Here is a 20,382-nt window from a genome sequence, read left to right as displayed (position 1 = left end):
AAATAAAATAATAATAATAATAATAAAAAAAATAAAAAAATAAAAAATAAAAAAAAGAAGAAGAAGAAGATTCAAGTCTTGTTTATCAATAAGTCTCCAAACACACCCAATGTCCTGCCCGTCTCCTCCATGGTTTACAAAGTCATAATTTCACCATTTTTCTTTTTTGATAAAAGATAGAAAATGATCTATCATAGAAGCGTGCACAATCGGCATGCTGTGGACAAGAGATAGTTATAATTATGCCCTAAACTCACTCTATTGTATCATGTTTTTCTTTTCTTTTTTTCATTTATCCTAAAATATAATGTGGACTGTTTTAACGGGTGCCGTACAGCACCCGTTAATAGCACTCATGAAGAAATAATAATGGATCTACGTGAAAGTGACAAATAGCTAATTATAGTCTTATAATAAAATAGTTATAGTAAAAATTGTGGTATTTTATATGCTACTAGTTCCAAAAAATGAGCATAAATTTTGACTAAGACTTCTAACGAATCCAGTGACTTGACTGCCCTTTAAAATTTGCTACAAAAGCGTCACCATGCAATAATGTAAATTGTGGGGACAGATATTAAATTCTGATTTAAATTTTGATAAAGAGTTCCAATTTCGAACTAAACCAATGACTTGACTGCTCTAAAGAATTAGCCCCAAAAGCATCGTTATGCAATAATGCATATCTTAAGAACGAATATCAAATTCTAACTATTCCAATGACTTGACTGCGCTTTTACAGATCTGGCAATTCAAATTGTCTCAGTCTAGTTTTGCAGCCAGGTCTTTGATAAACTTTTTTTCACTCTCCATCAAAAATTACTCCAAAAATAAAAATTACTAATAATAAAACTAAAAACAATTAAGTTCAGTAAACTAATTTTACCTAAAACAAACAAATTGATCCTTTAAAAAATTTTAAACAAAATAATTTTGTCCATATTTAGACACCAGAGCACCGGGGGGGGGGGGGGGGGGGGGGGGGGGGGGGGGAGGGGGGAGAGAGGGGGTAGTTGCCCCCCTGACTTGCCCTAGAATTTGTATATAATAGTATAAGAACTTTGTTAATAGGTGCCAGCCAACACCTATTAATGAACTAGCCTTCGAGTCCCACCTGCATAGAAAATTGGTAAAGTTTTACTTTTCAGCTGTGGTTGATGTTAGACGTGTATTTTGGTATCTCCAATAATTATAGGACAAAAATGCCCATTTAACACACCTTTAACACATTTCCTTCCATTTCACTTTTTATTTCCCACCCAATTTTACTTTATCAATATTTTACTCTTCATCTTTTTTCACTTTACCAATATCAAACTCACTTTCTTTCACTTTACCATTATCAAACCCACTTAAAAAAATAAAAAAATAAAAAATAAAAACCTAGAGAGAGAGATGAAGAAAAGTTCAAGCGTTCAATGAAGGATTAATCAATTATTTGCAAGGTACAATAATTTTATTTGATTAAATTCATATTTATTTTTTTAAATATATTTGAATATGAGGTTAATCTTATTTTATTTGTATCATTTTTTTTAATCCTAAAATATAATGTAAACTGTTTTAATGGGTGTTGTACAGCACCCGTTAACAGCACTCATAGTATAATACTAGAGTTTGATGTTAGAAAGCCTAAATTGCCCCTCTACACATATCAGAAAGCGTGTTACTTTAAGAGGAAAAAACAATCACCATACTAGTTTTCGTCTTTTCCTAGCGGGCCACTTAAATAGTTAAATTGGCCACTAAAGAATTTCTTTACTTCTCACAGGGTCATAGTATATAGTACAAACTACAAACTACATACTGGTATTTTTTTAGACATAAAAAAGGTCAATGATGAAAAAATTGAAATCACCTTCTTTTTTTGTGTGTAGAGCATTAAAAGAATCTATTTTGTGTTCTTTCCATTCAAGATGTAAACCAAAATATACGATTTTTTTTTTTTTTAATGGCCCACATGTATGAGATGATGTGATAATTTGAGGAATATTGTGAAATTGCTGTGAATTTTTATTGTGTCCTTGACATGACTCCTATTTTATTCTAATTTTTCACAGTTTCATACTCTTTCTATAAATCCTAATTTTAACTACTTAAACAAATAAAGAAACATATGCTTAATTCTACAATTTTTTTTTTAAAGAATTCAAGGCATTGAAACATTGATACAACTTTATAGGTATATTATTATATTCCTAACACTCCTACATTAATTTATTTTCTCAATTTATTTTTATTTCAACATTATGTATTTAGATTTTTTTATTATTTACTATAATTTGATTATTTTTGTTTTCTTTATTTGAATGATATGAAATATATATATATATATAGAGAGAGAGAGAGAGAGAGAGAGAGACGTGTAGTTAATTGAGCTTATGAACAAACATGATCATAATAATGAGTATCGAGGTATCAATTAATCTTCCCCCTGAGTTGAAATCCTGGCTTCGTCACTGCGACGCACACATAAAATACTCAAACAAATAAATAAATAACCATTAGTTGTTAAACAAAAAAGTTGGAGGTTAAAGCCGTCACACACAACTAACAGAAAAGCTGCCCTTTAACTTTTAAGTCCTAGCTCCATCCCTGCTAGGCACACTCAAGATTTTTAACCTAGAATATTAACTAAAAAAATAAAACCTAGAATATTAACTGATGATGCTGAAAAATCAACAGTGAGTCACACGATCCTTACGTGCTCGGAATAATACCTGCGCAATACAAAAAGAGAAGACCTCATAGAGAGCACTGGTGTGGTGTCGGTCAAATACCCTCCGAAAGTCAAATTAGAATTATTTACAACTCTAGAGTGCCAGAGTTGGGGGAAATTATGCGTATCTTGATCCACGGGGTCTTAGGTTTTCATAGTAGTAGAGGGTTGACCTTCTTTCCTTGAGTAAGAAGTCTTTTCCTTATAGGAGTCTTTATGGGCGTACTTAGCGGAATCCTTTCCTTGTAGGAATCCTTTTGTTTAGCACCAAGCATGAAGCGTAAGATATTTCCTTATATACGCATCCTCGTCGCCTAAGGTCCTCCTGTCAGCTATAAGGTGCGCTTCATGTGCTTCTTAACGTCGTCACTTGCCAATGGATCCTGATGAGTTTATTCAGAGCATCATTTTATACCTTCGCAGGGGTGAGTACTACTACTATGGTTTTATCATCATCAGTAAGTAAACCTAGTATCAAAATTACTGTCTCTTTTTTATTTTTCTCCTTTGGAACCGGCTATCACAAATAGAGTCCAATCAGGCAATCACTAATGTGACAAGGAATCATTTAAATTCAAGCAAAGATCGATAAAGGAATTCATACTACTAGTAAGAACAAAGAACCGTGAAAAATTAAGTAGGTTCTATCAACTGTCAAGAAGTATAATTGTTAGGAGTTGCATGACAGACATAAAGTGAGAAGTATTTTGAAGACACCAATTTTAGACTAATTTTCAACAAACTTAGGCAACCTTCAACTGATATCAAATGATCAATTACATTTTGGGATTATTTAGTAGAATATTGAAAGAGAGCGCATGCATTACCCAAAATGAAAATTGAAAATGATCAAATAGATATGAAAACCCAAAAATTGGCCGAAGATGTGAGTTTTCGTAAAAAAGATTACGAAGACTTGACTCTATAACTAGCATTTGGACAAGTTAGTGGATTTTTTTTTCTTCAGGGGTCCCATCATGGAGAAAATGAACCACTTATTACCAAGACTTGACTCCTTTTAACAAAGGAATCAGGGGTCCCAAAATAAAGAAAATTGGCCACTTAATTTCAGAGGCTTGACTTGACTCTAAACTGAAGTCTCTAAGACTCTAATTACAGTGTAACTTGCGTGTTTTCTGGGAAGAAGTTGGCACACAAGTTTTTTGGCAATTGATAACTGGTGATTCTTTTCTAAATCAAGTGGTCTTCATTCACTCATGAAATTAACGTTGATAGTAATAAAAACAAATAAAAAAATAAAAACTCTTGCTGACCCAGTGAATTAGAGGAGGCATGTTTTTCCGTTTCATTGAATTTATACGCTTTCTTAAGTTCATAACTACAATAGTGCTAAATCCCCACTACTGAGTATAAGATATACGGATTCTCGACCAAAAAAAAAAAAAAAAAAAAAAATTAAAAGATATATGCTGTGTCTTTACTAGAAACATGGATATTGCATTCCAGGCGTACTTTGAGAAGCAATTTAAAAATAAATAAATAAAACAAGTGCATATATATTAGGGGTGGTGGCACGTTGAGGCCAGGGTGGTCACAGGACCACTCTCACCTAGATTTATATATATATATATATATATATATATATATATATATAATTTAAAATTTTATATTTGTTTTCATACCCTAAAAAAAATTTTGTGACCACCCTAAGTTTTTATTTATTTATTTTATTTATTTTTTTATGCCCAATAAAATTAAACTTTGGTCGATAATTTGATATACTTAACAATATATTAGGGCCTTTCAAGCAAAAAAAAAAAAAAAACCCAAAAAATATTTATTGAACTAAAATATGAAAATATATAATAATAATTAGTCACTGACCCGTGTGATGCACGGGAAACCTATTGACTATGAAAAAAAAAAATCCAACAATGAAGGAAGAATTTAAATTATCATTTACGCAATGTTGTTGACAGTGCCAAACAGCCTTAAAAATAAACTTATAGATCATAAAAAATATCATTATAAATTAATATAGTATTGATAATGCACCTAAACTTTGATATGTTTAATATAGAACTCTTGATCTAACTTCAAAATAAATTCTACAAAATAGGAATATATATATATATATATATATATTTTTTTTTTTTAAATCAAGTTAAGAACTCTCTCAAAAAAAAAAAAAAATCAAGTTAAGAAAATAGAAAAACTATTAAATTCATGAAAGCAATCTTAGAAGAAACTGAACAAATGACAATGCTATTTCCATTCAATGACACATATTGAGAGTATATAGGAACAATAATGAAACAACTAAAACTTGTGAGTAAAAAAAAAAAAAAACCATTTTGTAGTAGCCTCAATTGATGGCTATTACATACTGGATATATTTCAACTGAGTTTCAATTCAAGTGTTTATCTAAAATTTTAAAATTTTCATCAGTATTTGAATTGAATTTTTGCATAATTTGGTTAATTGTATAGTCACCTTATTTCCATCCTTAGACACCACTGTAAACACACAACTATGATTAAGTTGTCACAAAAGGTTTTTTATTTTTTATTTTTTTATTCTTTTTCAATTCACCGATCTATGAAGGTTTTGGGGTTAAGGTGAAAATTCTAGAGAAATCAACAAATAGTCAGAGGCTTCGATTATATTGTACAGTCACACTATTTCCACCAAACTTTTAAATTCCATTTTAGAGGTTGTTCTGAATTAGCTACTGGAACGGAATATTTTGGTATCAGTATGTGCCGGTGCGCCATTTCAGGATTATGCACCAGGTATATATTTAAATATATATATGTATATATATATATATATATATATATATATAAATAAAATTACTATTATTTATTATTATTGAGCTAAAGTTTTTATATTGATTTCTTCACAAAAAAAAAAGTTTAAAAAATGAATATATATAAAATTTTAATGAAGGAACGTTCAAAATTAAATATGCTACTATTGTAAATAAGCAAGCAGAAAAGGGTATTTGTAAAACATGCAACTTTCCTGGAAACTTTTCAAAAATTCATCATTCCCAAGCACGTGACTCACCGCTCCATATCTCCTCAGCCACTACCCTTCTCCCTTTCTTATTTTTACTTTTTCATTATCACAGAACCTTTTCAAACTCTCTCCTTATCTTTTTTTCACCTTCCTTTAATTTAGAGTCTTTAGCCAGAACTCTAACCTTCTTGCCAAATCACAATAGTGTTGAGTACCTCATAACAATTAGACCTACTCATTCCCCATGATTAATTGAGATCAAGTACACAAAAGCGAGCAAATTAGCAAATAAGGCCAACTTTTTATTTTGGCCCGGAAAGAGTATTTCGGCCAAAATGCTGAAATTTCAAATTTTTTTCCCTCTTAGAAGATGTAAGTGGTTTTGGTTTGTATTGGGCTTGTGGTATAAAGGGAGATGGGAATGAAAGGAAGTAGAAAGATCAATCGGGACAGATGAGTGGTGGGGGAACGATAGAGAGCTATATTGGGTTTGGCTGTGAATCTACGTTTTGGAGGAAGGAGAAAGCTATATTGGGTTTGGTTGTGGATCTGCGTTTTGGAGGAAGAGAAGGCAGAGCATCAGGTTTTAGAAAAGTTTTATTACTTTTTTGTTTTTTTTTTTTTAATCATGTTGACGTGGAAAATTGTGGGAGTTTCAAAGGTTTCGGTTATATATATATATATATATATATATAGATAATAATAATAATAGCAAGACCAATAAAAACCTTATGAAAAACAATAGCATAATATAATAATATTATTCTAAACTAGAAATTTGTTACACTTACCTTGGAGCACCCTTTAAATTCAACAATTTCTTCTTTGTCTAGATCTTTGCCCTTTTTCTTCAATCAACCTAACAAGACACTACAACAAAATGTACTTTCAGTGACGAAAAATTTCGTCACTAAAAGTCCGATTTGTTTAAAAAAGAAAAAAACTTTTAGCGATGAAATCGTTTCATCGCTAAATGTTTTCCTCGCTAAAAACAGTATTTAGTGACGAAAATTTTTCATCACTAAAAACCATTTCAATTTATTAAATCATATTTAGTGACGAATAATTTCGTCACTAAAACTACTTTCGGGTACATATAGTGACAAAAAAATTCGTCACTAAAACTATTTTTAAAAAAATCCAGGCACATATAGCGATGAAAATTTTCTTCACTAAAACCATTTCTTACAAAATTCTGCTACATTTAGTGACGAAATATTTCGTCACTAAAAAAAATTTTTGTTGCTATATTTGTGAGAACAAATTCGTCGCTAAAACTTATTTTATGTTTTTATTATTTTCATGGCTTTGATATTAACCTGTAACCTGCCATTACATTATTAAAACCTTACATTTGATTAACAAATTTATTTCAACAACACATTTATAAAAAATCGATCCATACATTCCACAAGTTAAAATTAAAATAAGTATCCAATTCAAACTCCTTCCATACAATAATTGTTTGCAACACATACAATAACTTAAGATGTTTTATTACAATACAAAAAATGTAGCATAATATAATTACAACCAATGGAAGATGTCTCCATATGTCTTCAAATAATGCCAAAAGTAAATCCCCTAAAGCCACCAATAAGAAATTTGCACAAATTTAAAAACACTACTAAATTAAAATCGCAAAGTAAAAACATTAATTATGTTATAAGAAACATTTCTAACAATGCATTAAGAGTAGCCACATCAATAAATTAAAATCACAACTCCTAATGTATAAGTTGTAGAAAGCAAATATAAATTTTCAAGTGTAATATAATAGAATTAGTTTCAAAAGATACATAAAAAATGAAGTGTTTTAACTTGAAGATAAAGTACTAACCAATAAGTGATTTAACTTGAAGATGAACCACCCCCATAGGTGAAACTATCATCATGCAAGCTACCCGCTTGCTCCAACACAACAACCCACCACAAAACCAATCACAAACATCACAACTATAATGCTTACAAGTATTGAAATTGAATAAAGGAACACAATTGCTACTATCAACAAGTTTCATTCACATTTGCAAGAAATTAAAAACACTCTCAATATGAATTTAAACCACCTTATAATACCATGCAAGCCACCCGCTTGCTCCAACACAACAACCCATCACAAAACCAATTACCAACATCACAAGTATAATGCTCACAAGTATTGAAATCAAATAAAGGAACACAATTGCTACTAATCAACAAGTTTCATTCACATTTGCAAGAAATTAAAAACACTCCTAATATGAAAAGCACCTTATAACACCATGCAAGCCACCCGCTTGCTCCAACACAACAACCCATCACAAAATCAATTTCCAGCATCACAAGTATATATAGAGTTTTATAAGTTTTTATCTAGAATATACTTACTTTGGTCAAGTTAAGTTTACAACTTTCAGAAAAAATCCAAAGTTAACTTGTGTTCTTCACCTTGTTCCTCACAATCCCAATGATTTAATGGCTGCAGTCATCAACACATTCTATGTATCAATAGGATTTCACCTGCATGCAACACATAAAACAATGAAGCTTTACCTCTTAATGGAGACAATGCAAGAATTTCAATAAAAAGATGAATCTCAATCTAGAATACCATAGATTTACATAATAAATAATAAGTAGATAATTGACATAAAGTCATTAGAATTAGGTAAATCACAACCAGCATTGAGAAAAAGAAGGAAACACAATGTTATAGTAAATAAAGGTGTTAAACTACCCTATCAAGAAGTCTTTCACTGCTTAGGTGTTAAACACATGGAGCATACCTCAAGAGATATAGCACCCTGGTCACTCCAATTCATATGGATGCAAGATCTTCCAAGAGCTGCAAACCAAGCATCATCTCTCCTATTTAAAGAAAATTCCTTGAAACAATAAGCCATAGTAACTCAAGTATACATTAGTTACAAAAAGGCATAATACAACATAATGTGGACAAGTAAACAAGTAGACCAAGAAGATATAATCACGTACATAGAAGACCATCAAAAGCACGAACAAGGAGCGTTTTGATTTAAGTTGAAGATATTGCAAGAAAATAAAGGATTGAGGCCGAGAAAAATAGACATGCTACAGTTACTCAAATTAGAGTTGCACATGATCTAATACAAACAAATTTAATTCAATTTTGTCCCATGTAGACTAAGAAATCGTATATTCACCAGATCAATTATTTATCTCCAGTCATCAACAACAACTAGCTAAGGGAAACTCATTCATTTACAAAGAATGTCATTTGTCCAACAAAGCTGCATAGATTTTAAAAATGTTGTGAGGCTCTACATGACTCCTTGCGCATCACTTAAGTGTTTATGCAAGCACCTAGCTCACCTTTGACAGCTCTAAAATAGACACAATTTAATATAGGTATCATGTTTAACCTTATTACAATCAATATGGTAGTTAGTGTTATAGGAAACCAGGGAAAAGCCAGAGGTGGGGGCATCCTCCAAAACAAGTGGGTCTACACGAAAAAGTGTTCATATATATATATATATATATATATATATATATATACATGTTTTATAGAAACATTTCCTATGAAATGCTTCATATATAGCCAAGAGTCTATATAGCACATATCTTATGAAAACATATTATGAAATGCATGGCCTTATGAAGAGACCAAGTATTCATATATGTATGAGTTTTATAAAAAAAATTTCCTATGAAATATATTATTGGCGTTTAAGGTGTAGCAAAGTGTATGAAATGAATGGCCTTATAGAGTTAGCCAAGTGCCCACACACATCTCATATGGAAACATTTTATGAAATACATGCCCTTAAAGGCTTAGCCAGGTGTATGAAATGCTTAAGCTGAAAGGCTTGGTCAAATGTATGAGCTTAAAGGGCTTATCCAAGTGTATGAAATGCTTACCCTTTAAACTTTAAAGTGTAAGAAATGCATGACAAAAGGCTTGGACAAATGTATGAGCTTAAAGGGCTTAGCCAAGTGTATGAAATGCATGGCTTTAAAGGCTTAATTACATGAATGTTTACAAATATTTATAAAGTATGGATGAAACAAATATCAAGCCAAATCATAAAATAAATAAGTTTCTACAAATGTTACATATACCAAACATCACAATCTTAATAGGAACCAAGTAAAATACTATAAAGTCTATAATAGCATTTTGGCTTTAAGGCTTTACTTTCATTTCATTTCAGACCCAAAGAATATCTCTAGATTGGTGATGAAATAAGCTCATTGATCCAAACTAAAAAATAAATAAAAAATAAACTCATTGAATATGAAATAAATAAATCCAAAATAATCATTGACAAACAAAAAAATAAAAACAAAAAACCTTACCGAATCCAGATCGTCGCGAATGGTCCGAATCGGCGGTGAAGAATTCGTCGCAAAGGGTCCACAACGGCAACGAATGGGTTCGAATCGTCGAGAATGGTCAAGAATGGGTTTGAATCGGTGACGGTGGGAGCTAAAATAAAACTTCAAAACCGTTGCGAATGGCTCCAAATCGGCGAAGAATGGTTTCGAATCGATGACGAATGGGTTTAAATCGTCAAGAATTGGCAACAAATCAGCTGAAATAACACTTCAAAACCATTGAAAATGGGCGACGAATGGGTCAGGAGCTAAAGCAACACTTCAAAACTGTCGAGAATCGTCTAGAACCATTGAGAATGGAGTTTGAATTGTCGAGAATGGGTCAGGAGCTGAAACAACACTTCAAACCATCGAGAATGGGTCGAGAACCATTGAGAATGGAGTTTGAATCATCGAGAATGGGGTTTGAATCATTGAGAATGGAGTTTGAATCGTTGAGAATGTAGGTTGAATCGTTGAGAATGGGTTGGTGTTCGGCAACGAATGGTTTGGCTTTTGGCTTTTGAGGAATGGTTCGGCACTGAAGTAAAATGGCTTTTGGCTTTTGGCTGAAATAAAAGAGACAAATGGATTTAAATAGTCAAGTCTTTAGCGACGAAAATTTTCCATCGCTAATGCCTACTTTGTCATCGCAAAAGGTATATGGTTTTTAAGTTTTTAGCGACGAATGTCAGTTTTGTCCCTAAAGAACCCAGGCTTTGTTAAGATTTTTAGAGATGAATTATGAATTTCGTCACTAAAAACATAGAAGTGCAAAAATATTTTTATTTTTAGTGACGAATATTTTTCGTTGCTAATTCTTCCTTATAGTGACGAAAATCAGAGCCCAAGCTTTGTTAAGATTTTTAGAGATGAAATTCATATTTCGTCACTAAAGCATACTTTTAGTGACGAATTGTGATTTCGTCACTAAAAACATATAAGTGCAAAACTATTATTATTTTTAGTGACAAATTTTTTTCGTCGCTAATACTTCCTTATAGCAACGAAATGATTTTCGTCACTAATACTATCCACATCAATACCTACAGTGACGAAATATTTCATCACTAAAGATTTCAACTTTTAGCGACGAAATATTTCGTTGCTATAGATTAATTAAACTCGCGCCAAAGTTTCCCTCCACTAGTGCCCATTTTTCAGATCACAATAGCAACAAAATTTATTTTCCGTCGCTAAATGTTATAATTTTTTTCATTATTAGTGACGAAATATATTTGAAAGTTCAAAAAACGTGTACAAAACACCTTTGAACGTTTAGACCCCCAAATTACAACTTAACCAATTCAAGCAATATGTCAAACAACTAGTGTGCGGAAACTTAACATATGCTATAATATGAAATTGGTTAAAAACTATCTAAGCCATAACAAAATAAAACCACAGCAGATGATGAAAAGGCAAAGATACAGAGGAAGGAAGATGCAAACACAAAGACAACACGTGATGTGTTATCGAAGAGGAAACCGAAGCCCTCGGCGTAAAACCTCTCCGCCGCCCTCCAAGCGGTAAACAATCCACTAGAAAATACAGTTGGGATACAAGGACAGCAATAGACCCTCCAAGCCTAATCTACCCAGTGCACCTAAGCCCTCCAAGCTTCTTGCTCCAACGAGGTTGCGCCGAACCTTTTTCTTTTCTAGCTTCCCGGATTCCGCTACTAGACCGTAGCATCAACCAATGAAGATTGGTTCCTTCCTAACTGCTTCCCAGAAATCCAATAGCAGTCTACAATGAATGATGATGGTGAGAACCTGGTTTGGTATAATGCCTCTCAAGGATTTGACAATGGAGAGGAAGAGAGTTGAGGATTTGAAGAGTCTCTAAGGTATAGATTGTGTGTGAATCAATCTTGTTTTTCTTTAGGGTTTCTCTCTCAAAATTCTCTCTGGAAGCTCTCTTTTCAATCGTGGGTAATAGGGGTATTTATACTGGAGTGGGAGAGGAATGTGAAACGTCAGGTTTAACAAAACAGGGGTGGCTCGCGGCTTGGCTAAGTCGCGAGATCCCAGTCGCGAGATAACCGTATGGCCAGTTGTCTTGTTTTGTCCTGTAGTGCTCCAGCTAGCATGACTGTTCATCTTCCAGCATGCTTGGCACGTGTGCTGCTTCTGGCGGCTTGCAGCCGCGAGTCACCCGCGAGTCCCAGCCGCGAGTCTCTGTTTTCTTGCACACTCTTGAGCAAACTTCACTCTATCTCACTCACTACCCTTACATCAAACCCACCTAAATACAAGGTTACTAAATGCTGAATTACAAGCAAATTTGGCACGGAATAAAGACAATTAGATGGTTGAATAAATTCAACCTTACAATATTAGTGACGAAATTCATATTTCGTCACTAAAGCTATATTTTTAGCGACGAAAAATATTTCCTCACTAATTTTCGTCGCTAAAAATACATTTTGTTGTAGTGAGACACTAAGATTTTCTAATTTTGAACATAAGACATCCTCTAGCTAATCCAAACACCAATCCACACTAATAACACAACCTTCCAAGCAAATCCACTTGTAAACGTTGCATTGTTGTCCTCTTGGAATATTGGTGGTGATATGGCCTCATCAATGCTACATTTCGTTGATAATGGAAATCTACATAATCCCAAGTTCTCGCCATATGAGTTGTTTAGAGATGTTCCAAATTGTTTGCTTTGGGGTATTGGACCCATAAGTTGGTTTTGTGAAAGATTCAAAAATGCCAAAAATGTTAAACTTGTCAATTGCATTGGAATCTTCCCATTAAGCTTATTTGAAGAGAGGTTTGTTACAAACCTATGTATAGAACTCACCCCTGAAAATTGGCTTGTAAGGAGAGGATGGCCAAAAGCTTATAAATACATGGTTAAACTTATACTTAATTCATGTGTGACACTAGGAACATAACAAGGTCTAAGGATTCAAGTACAAACAAATTTTGAAAGATGATGGAATGTGGCCAATTAGCATGTTATGGGAAAGGTTAAGCCCTTAAAGAAACTTCAGCGTTCCAATTACTTAGGGAATATGTCCATGGAACTTGTTGCTTGATAGATCTATGGTAGTGCAAATGGTTAAGATTCTCCCTAGCACAACAAAGTTCTGCCCTTTCATTGAAACCATGACTGAGTCTTGGTAATAGTCTTGCTCCATATATGTTGATTCAACTTCACTTTGTTTGGTTGTTTTAATAGCTTTCGGTCCTTTGAGAAACAGGTAGGTAAAATACTAGTAAACCCATTGTGAGAAAGGTTGATCATTCGCAACAAAAGGAAATATGACTTTGTCTTGAAATTGTCTATTTGACCATTAAATTTGTTGGACCTCAAGATAAGAACTTGTAGCTCTAGAAGAGCTTCCAACTAATAGGGGAAGGAATCGTTTATCTTGTTATTTCCTATGTCTAGAACTTCTAGATATTTACAATTGACCAAAGATTTTGGTAATACCCCTTCTAACTGATTACCATTAAAGATGAGTTATCAACCTATTACCCACTGCAAAAGTTTCAGGCATGGTGCTGTGGAAATTACTGGAGTTTCCCAAACATGGTGGAATTGTACCACTCAAACTGTTATTAGAGATGTCCAAAATTTCAAGGGAAGTTACATTGCAAATTGAAGATGGAGTCTCCCCACTTAATCTATTGTTTGAGATAAAAAATTTATACATAGAAGGTGGTAGAACAGGAAGCTTCCATGTAGTAGATTGGCACAAAGGTTAACAGTTTGGAGCCTTTTCAACTTTTTGAAGATCTCAAATTCCAAAATTCCATTCAGGTCATTTGACGAAATATCAAGGAATGTAAGATTCACAAGATTAGAGATAAACTTTGGAATAGATCCATAAAGCTTATTATTTTTCAATGATAGAAACTACAGTAAATTGTTAATTAATGTTAACGTGTATAGTGTTGTGGGCTTTAGGCCCACCTAGATTGCTTGTATAGCACACATACTTGTACTACACTCTTACTTGTACTGCACACATATGCCTCCTATATAAAGGCTCTCGCGTACATTCTTTTAATGCGAAATATAATACACTTATTCAGTATTTCTAACATGGTATCAGAGCCATTGCTCTAATTTTCTTGTGTTTTGCAATCTCATCTTTATTGGTATTTTTCCCTGCCTTAACTTCTCCTGTCAGTAAACCTTTCTTTTTGGTGCCCTCTCTTGACTGCCCCATTGCCGTTAGAGGTCCTCAAGGTTGAATCTTCACCGCCAGAAGCTCGCTCTCCCACAAAGATCATTGCCCTCATCGGATCTTCACTTCGAACCTCCAATCAAAACACAAGCTATATCACCGTGTAGATCGTCGTCCGATCTACTCATCCTCGTCGGAATTGTCCACATAGGACACTCCATGCGCTGGTTGAAAATCGGCAAGATCCATCCATGCGCTACATGCGCCCTCACACGCCAGAAGAAGCTCGACGCATCCTGATCACGCGCCACTGGTACTCTCGCTGATGTCATCCATGGTGTCATCACTTAACACGTCAGCTCTACTTAACTCATCTACTGACGTCATTCTACTTACGTCATCGTTGACTTCTGCCACAGTTGACCGTTGAAGATTTTGACCGTTGACCGTGACTTTTGGGTTTGACCATTGACTTTTTAATCAGGTTTGACTTTTTGTAATCCAGGTGCTCCTTACCCAGTTTTTCATGTAGATTTCATTTTTGTAGTCCATTTTTACATATTTTGCTTCTAAATGATGAATAAGGACAGGTCTTCTTCTTGTTGCAATAATCGTTGTCGATAATCCAGCAAATGTTTTTGCAATTTTTGCAAACGTTTTGGCCACAATATTGAGACTTGCTATCATCGCAACAAATCAGCTGTTTCAATTTCTGCTACTACTGTTGCTAACACTGAGAGTATCCAACCAATGGCTCCCGTCTTTGCACAATCTCAGTCTTCTGGATTCACTTTCACCATTTCTAGAGATGACCTTATAAACATCATCACTAATGTCATTTGTATGGTTGGTAATGCATCTCATTCCTCTTCTCTCTCAGCTTTATCTGGTATGTCTCCTACCTCTTGGCTTATGGATTCTGCTCGTTGCAATCACATGACACCTCACTCATCTTTATTTTCTGACCTACCACACCTTCTTAATATTCGCATAGCAAATGGTTTCACAATGTCTGGTCATAATATAAGTTCTGTTTTGACCTCTAATTTCTCAGTTCCTAGGGTCTTTAATGTTCCTGACCTTTCTTACAATTTATTTTGTGTGGGACAATTAGCTAAGTTGGGTTATTACATTATCTTTGATTATTCTGGGTGTATTGTGCAGGATTTGAGGATGGGACAGGAGCTTGGGACAAGTCCCAAAGTTGGGCGTATGTTTCCTGTGGACAAACTTCGTCTTCCACTTGTTGCACTTGTTTCTGTTTTTGCAACTGCTGCAGTTTCTTCAATTCCTTCTCTTGCACTTTGGCATGCTTGACTTGGTCGTGCATCTTCCTCTCAGGTACAATAATTGGCTTTTGGAGGTTTGTTAGGTTTAATGTCTATAGAAAATTTTGATTGTGTTTTATGTCAGTTAGGAAAACAACCAGCTTTGCCTTTCAATTCTAGTGAATCAATATCCACTGATATCTTTGACCTTATTCATTTTGATGTTTGGGGGCCTTCCTCTGTCTCTAGTATTGGTAGGTCTTGATATTTTGTTATCTTTGTTGATAATTACTTTCGCTATAGCTGGATTTTTAATATGAAACATCGTTCTGAATTATTGCAAGTATATTCTACTTTTGCAAAAATGGTTGAAACTTAGTTTTCCAAAAGCATCAAAATTTTTTGATCTGATAATGCTCTTGCATACTCTCAATATGTTTTCCAAGTTGTTTTGCATTCCTATGGCATTATTCATCAACTAACTTGTCCAAGTACCTCTCAGCAAAATGGTAGAGCCGAACAAAAATTTTGTCATATTCTTGATACTGTTCGTGCTCTCCTTCGCTCTGCTAAAGTTCCTGCTCCTTTTTGGGGTGAAGCTATTGTTTATGCTGTTCATGCTATTAATTACATTCCAAGTCTTGTTATCCAAAATCGAACTCCATATGAGCGCTTTTTTGGGTCACCTCTAGACTATCATCACCTTCGCTCCTTCGGTTTTGCTTGTTTCCTTCTTCTTCAATCACATGAGTATAACAAACTTAAGCCTCAATCAAGGCTTTGTTATTTTCTTGGTTATGGCGAAACTCAAAAGGGGTATTGGTGTTACGATCCTATCTCTCATCGTCTTCATATCTCCTGCAATGTTGTATTTTGGGAACATCACTCCTTTGTCGAGCTCTCTCATTTCCGTGCCTCCTTATCTTCCTCCTTTGTCTTAGATTTTTTTCCATATGAGGCACATATTGCTTCTGTAGCAGCTCCTAATCCTCTTGTAGCTGCTCCTGATTCTCCTTTAGACTTTTCTGTCCAACCACCAGATATCCTTGATCCCTTTCCTAGTTCACCCTTTAATGAACAGATGAAAGATGAACAGGTTGAAGACGAGCTACCCAACCCTGAGCTTGGTCCCCTACTCCTGCTCCACCTGAAGATCTTGCACAAGACATTCCACCTCGGCGCTCAACTCAGGTAAGATCCATTCTTGCACAGTTTCTTAACTATCATTGTTACACTGCTCTTGTTACACTACACGAGCCTCACACCTATTGTGAGCCTTCCACTGACCCTTTATGGCAGATTACAATGAAAAAGGAACTTGATACTTTATCTAAAAACCATACTTGGGATTTGGTGACTCTCCCCCCTAGAAATCTGTGGTTGGTTGTAAGTGGATCTACAAGATTAAGACTCGCTCTGATGGGTCCATTGAGCACTACAAAACTCGTCTTGTTGCAAAAGGTTTTACACAGAAGTATGGGATTGGTTATGACGAGACCTTTACTCTGGTTGCTCGTATCTCATCTGTTCGTGCTCTCTTAGCTGTTGCTACTGCCAGTAAATGGGTCCTTTTTTAGATGGATGTCAAAAATGCATTCCTTAATGGGGATTTAAGTAAAGAATTTTATATGCAACCTCCTCCTAGTCTCTCTATTGAATCAAACAAGGTTTGTCACCTTCGATGTGCACTTTATGGCCATAAACAAGCTCCACGAACTTGGTTTGCCAAATTCAGCTCTACCATCTCTCACTTAAGTTACATGGCTAGTCATTATGATTTTGTCTTATTTCTTTGTTGCACTGACAAAGGCACTATTTTACTTCTCCTATATGTGGATGATATGATCAAAACTGGTAATAACCTTAATGGCATTTAAGAACTCAAGGATTTTCTTAGTTAGCAGTTTGAGATGGAAGATCTTGGATATCTCAGCTACTTCTTAGGTCTTGAAATCACTCATTCTACAGATGGCCTTTATATTACTCATGCTAAGTATGAATTTGAACTCTTATCTCGAGCTAGACTTACTGATAGCAAGATTGTTGACACTCCAATTGATCTTAATGCGCATTTGACTCCCTTAGGAAGGAAACCGTTGTCTAATCCCTCTTTTTATAGATGCTTGGTTGGCAGCCTAGTTTATCTCACTGTCACTTGTCCAGACATATCCTATGTTGTTCACTAGGTGAGCTAGTATCTATTCGCTCCATGATTGACTCATTATGCTGCTATTCTACGCATTCTTTGATACCTAAAGGGCACTCTCTTTCATGGTCTTTTCTACTCTGCTCAGTCTCCTCTTGTTCTCCGTACATTTTCTAATGCTGATTGGATAGGAGATCCAACTGATTGCAGGTCTACCACTGGTTATGGCTTTCTTCTTGGTTTTCCACTGATTTTTTGGTGAAGCAAGAAACAAATTCATATGGCCCGCTCTAGTATTGAAGCAGAATATCATGCCATTGTTGATACCAGAGTGCTATTCATATTACTCATAATGATGTCTTCCATGAACAGACTAAATACATCGAGATCGATTGTCATTTTATTCGTTATCATCTTGTTCATAGTGCTCTCAAGCTCTTCTCAGTCTCCTACAAAGATCAATTTGCAGATATATTCACTAAGTCACATCCTAAGAGACACCTTCATGATTTGGTCGACAACCTCAAGTTGGTCTCACACCTACCTTGAGTTTGAGGGGGGCTGTTAATGTGTATAGTGTTATGGGCTTTAGGCTCACCTAGATTACTTGTACAGCATACATGCTTGTACTAAACTCTTACTTGTACTACACACATATGCCTCCTATATAAAGGCTCTTATGTACATTCTTTTAGTATGAAATACAATATACTTATTCAGTATTTCTAACAATTAAAATTCACCAAAACTAGAGAGTTGGTTATAAGACAAGAAAATTGAGGTTAGTTTTGTGAGGTTGGTAAAAAAATCGGTAATTGTACCTTCAAGGTTGTTATATCTGAGGTTAACAAAAGTGATATCCTTTACATTTGAAAGTAATGATGGGATTTGGCCAATGAAGCTATTATTTCAAAGTAAAAGTTTAGTAACTTTCATAAGGTTCCCAAGCCATATGGGTAATGCACCTGTGAAATTGTAATCTTATAAGATTCAAAAGATTTTTGAGGGCAGACTACATACATGTTGCTACCTAAAGGTGATGATAGGATCTTACCGCTAAGATGATTTTATTGTAGATCCAAGGAGGAGAGTACCTTGAGATTTGAAGTGATGATGGCATCACACCACCAAATTTGTTAGCTAATAGATCCAATACAGTGAGTTTTGTAAGCAGGGGCAACACTACTCTATATTTAGGGGGTTCAAATGAACCCCCTGACTTCAAAAAAAAAATATATATATATATATATATATATTTGTTAGTTTAATACTTTAATTTATTTTTAAAAATATTTTTGCACATCCGAACTTAAATTTTGCACACTCTTACTTATTTCTAACTCTAAGAGTAAAGAGTAAGTGATTGTGAATTGTAAGTATAACTATTTTTTATAAATTTATATTATGTGTGTGAGTGTGTCTAATATTGATTGTGTGTATTACTTTTTGTTATAATGCTACATGTATGAATTCTGATGTGTGTGGACGTTTGTGTATACAATATAAATATAACATAAATTTATATAATTTAATAATTAGGAAATAAAGATGGTTTGTTATATGTTTGTGTATTGTTATCATGTTATAATAACTTTTTGTTATAAAGTTAGTAAAATTTAAGAAAAAATATTGTAAAGTTAGTGATTATCCAAGCATTTGATTGGTTAAATAGACACATAATGTATAAGTTTATGTATAATTTTTTTTTTGATGAACAAAATGGGGGGGGGGTGCGGGGGCAATCATTTGTGACTGACCCCCCAAGGCATGACCTAATAGGGGCACCCCCCACTAGGGAATGTTGGATTGAGCCATAGCTACTGTGACTGGGGCGCCACAGACCTCACTCTAGCACCCCAAGAGAGCCAGCAGGAGAGGGCAATGCAAGCTAGGAACCCTCCTCCCACACGGTACCTGCCACGACTCGATCAAGTGACCTTGTGCTTACATGCGGGATCTCTCCCAACTGGGCCACCCCTCCTAGGGTAAGTTTAGGTATAAATGAGTGTGATTATGTGAGTCAATAATCTATATATATATATATATATATATAATCGAAATCTCTGAAACTCCCACAATTTTTCGCGTTACCACTACTTTTTTTTAAGATTCTTTTTATTTTATTTATTTAAGTTTAATTTTTTTAAGAGAATAACCCGACTATTCTATATCTCTCCTGACTCCCCTCCTAATGTAGAAGAACTCCCTCTCCCTTTAAATCTCTAACCTTCCCCCAAATCCTTAACCTCACGGATGCAATCTCTTCCCAAAAAAATAAAAATTCCTAACGCTAATGCAGAAAGAGACCTAATGTAGAAGCACTCCCTTTCTCACTCTAAATCAATAACCTCTATGGGCTATGGCATTCCTGCCACAACGTTTTTAAATATATTGATTGGACTAGCTCAATATATTCCGAGAATGGTCAGGATCGATAGCTCTCATGGACTAGCTCTACCTTGAACAAACATGAGATGTAACGCCAAAATCTGATCCAACATGAACGGTGCAAAGCCAAAGAGGTGCGGTAGGGGCGATGATTGTTGTGAACCTTGCCATAGTCCGTTGGTGTGAAGAAGGGGTTGGAGTTGGGGTTGAGGCTGTCTCTCTCGAAGTCGATGAGGAGCCTAAGTGAAAGCGATGATTGTTCTGAACCATTGTCACAGTCCCAAGATAAGTTTAATTTACTAACAAATTTGTAATTAAGCATATTCAGATCAGGGTTAGGTTTTTTGCTTTGTTGTGTAGGCAATAATATACATCTAAATCCATGTAAAA

The sequence above is a fragment of the Quercus lobata genome, chromosome 8 (genome assembly GCF_001633185.2).
Source record: "Quercus lobata isolate SW786 chromosome 8, ValleyOak3.0 Primary Assembly, whole genome shotgun sequence".
Classification (NCBI taxonomy): Eukaryota; Viridiplantae; Streptophyta; class Magnoliopsida; order Fagales; family Fagaceae; genus Quercus; species Quercus lobata.
The sequence above is the reverse complement of the archived record's forward strand: the minus strand, read 5'-3'. Positions refer to the sequence as shown.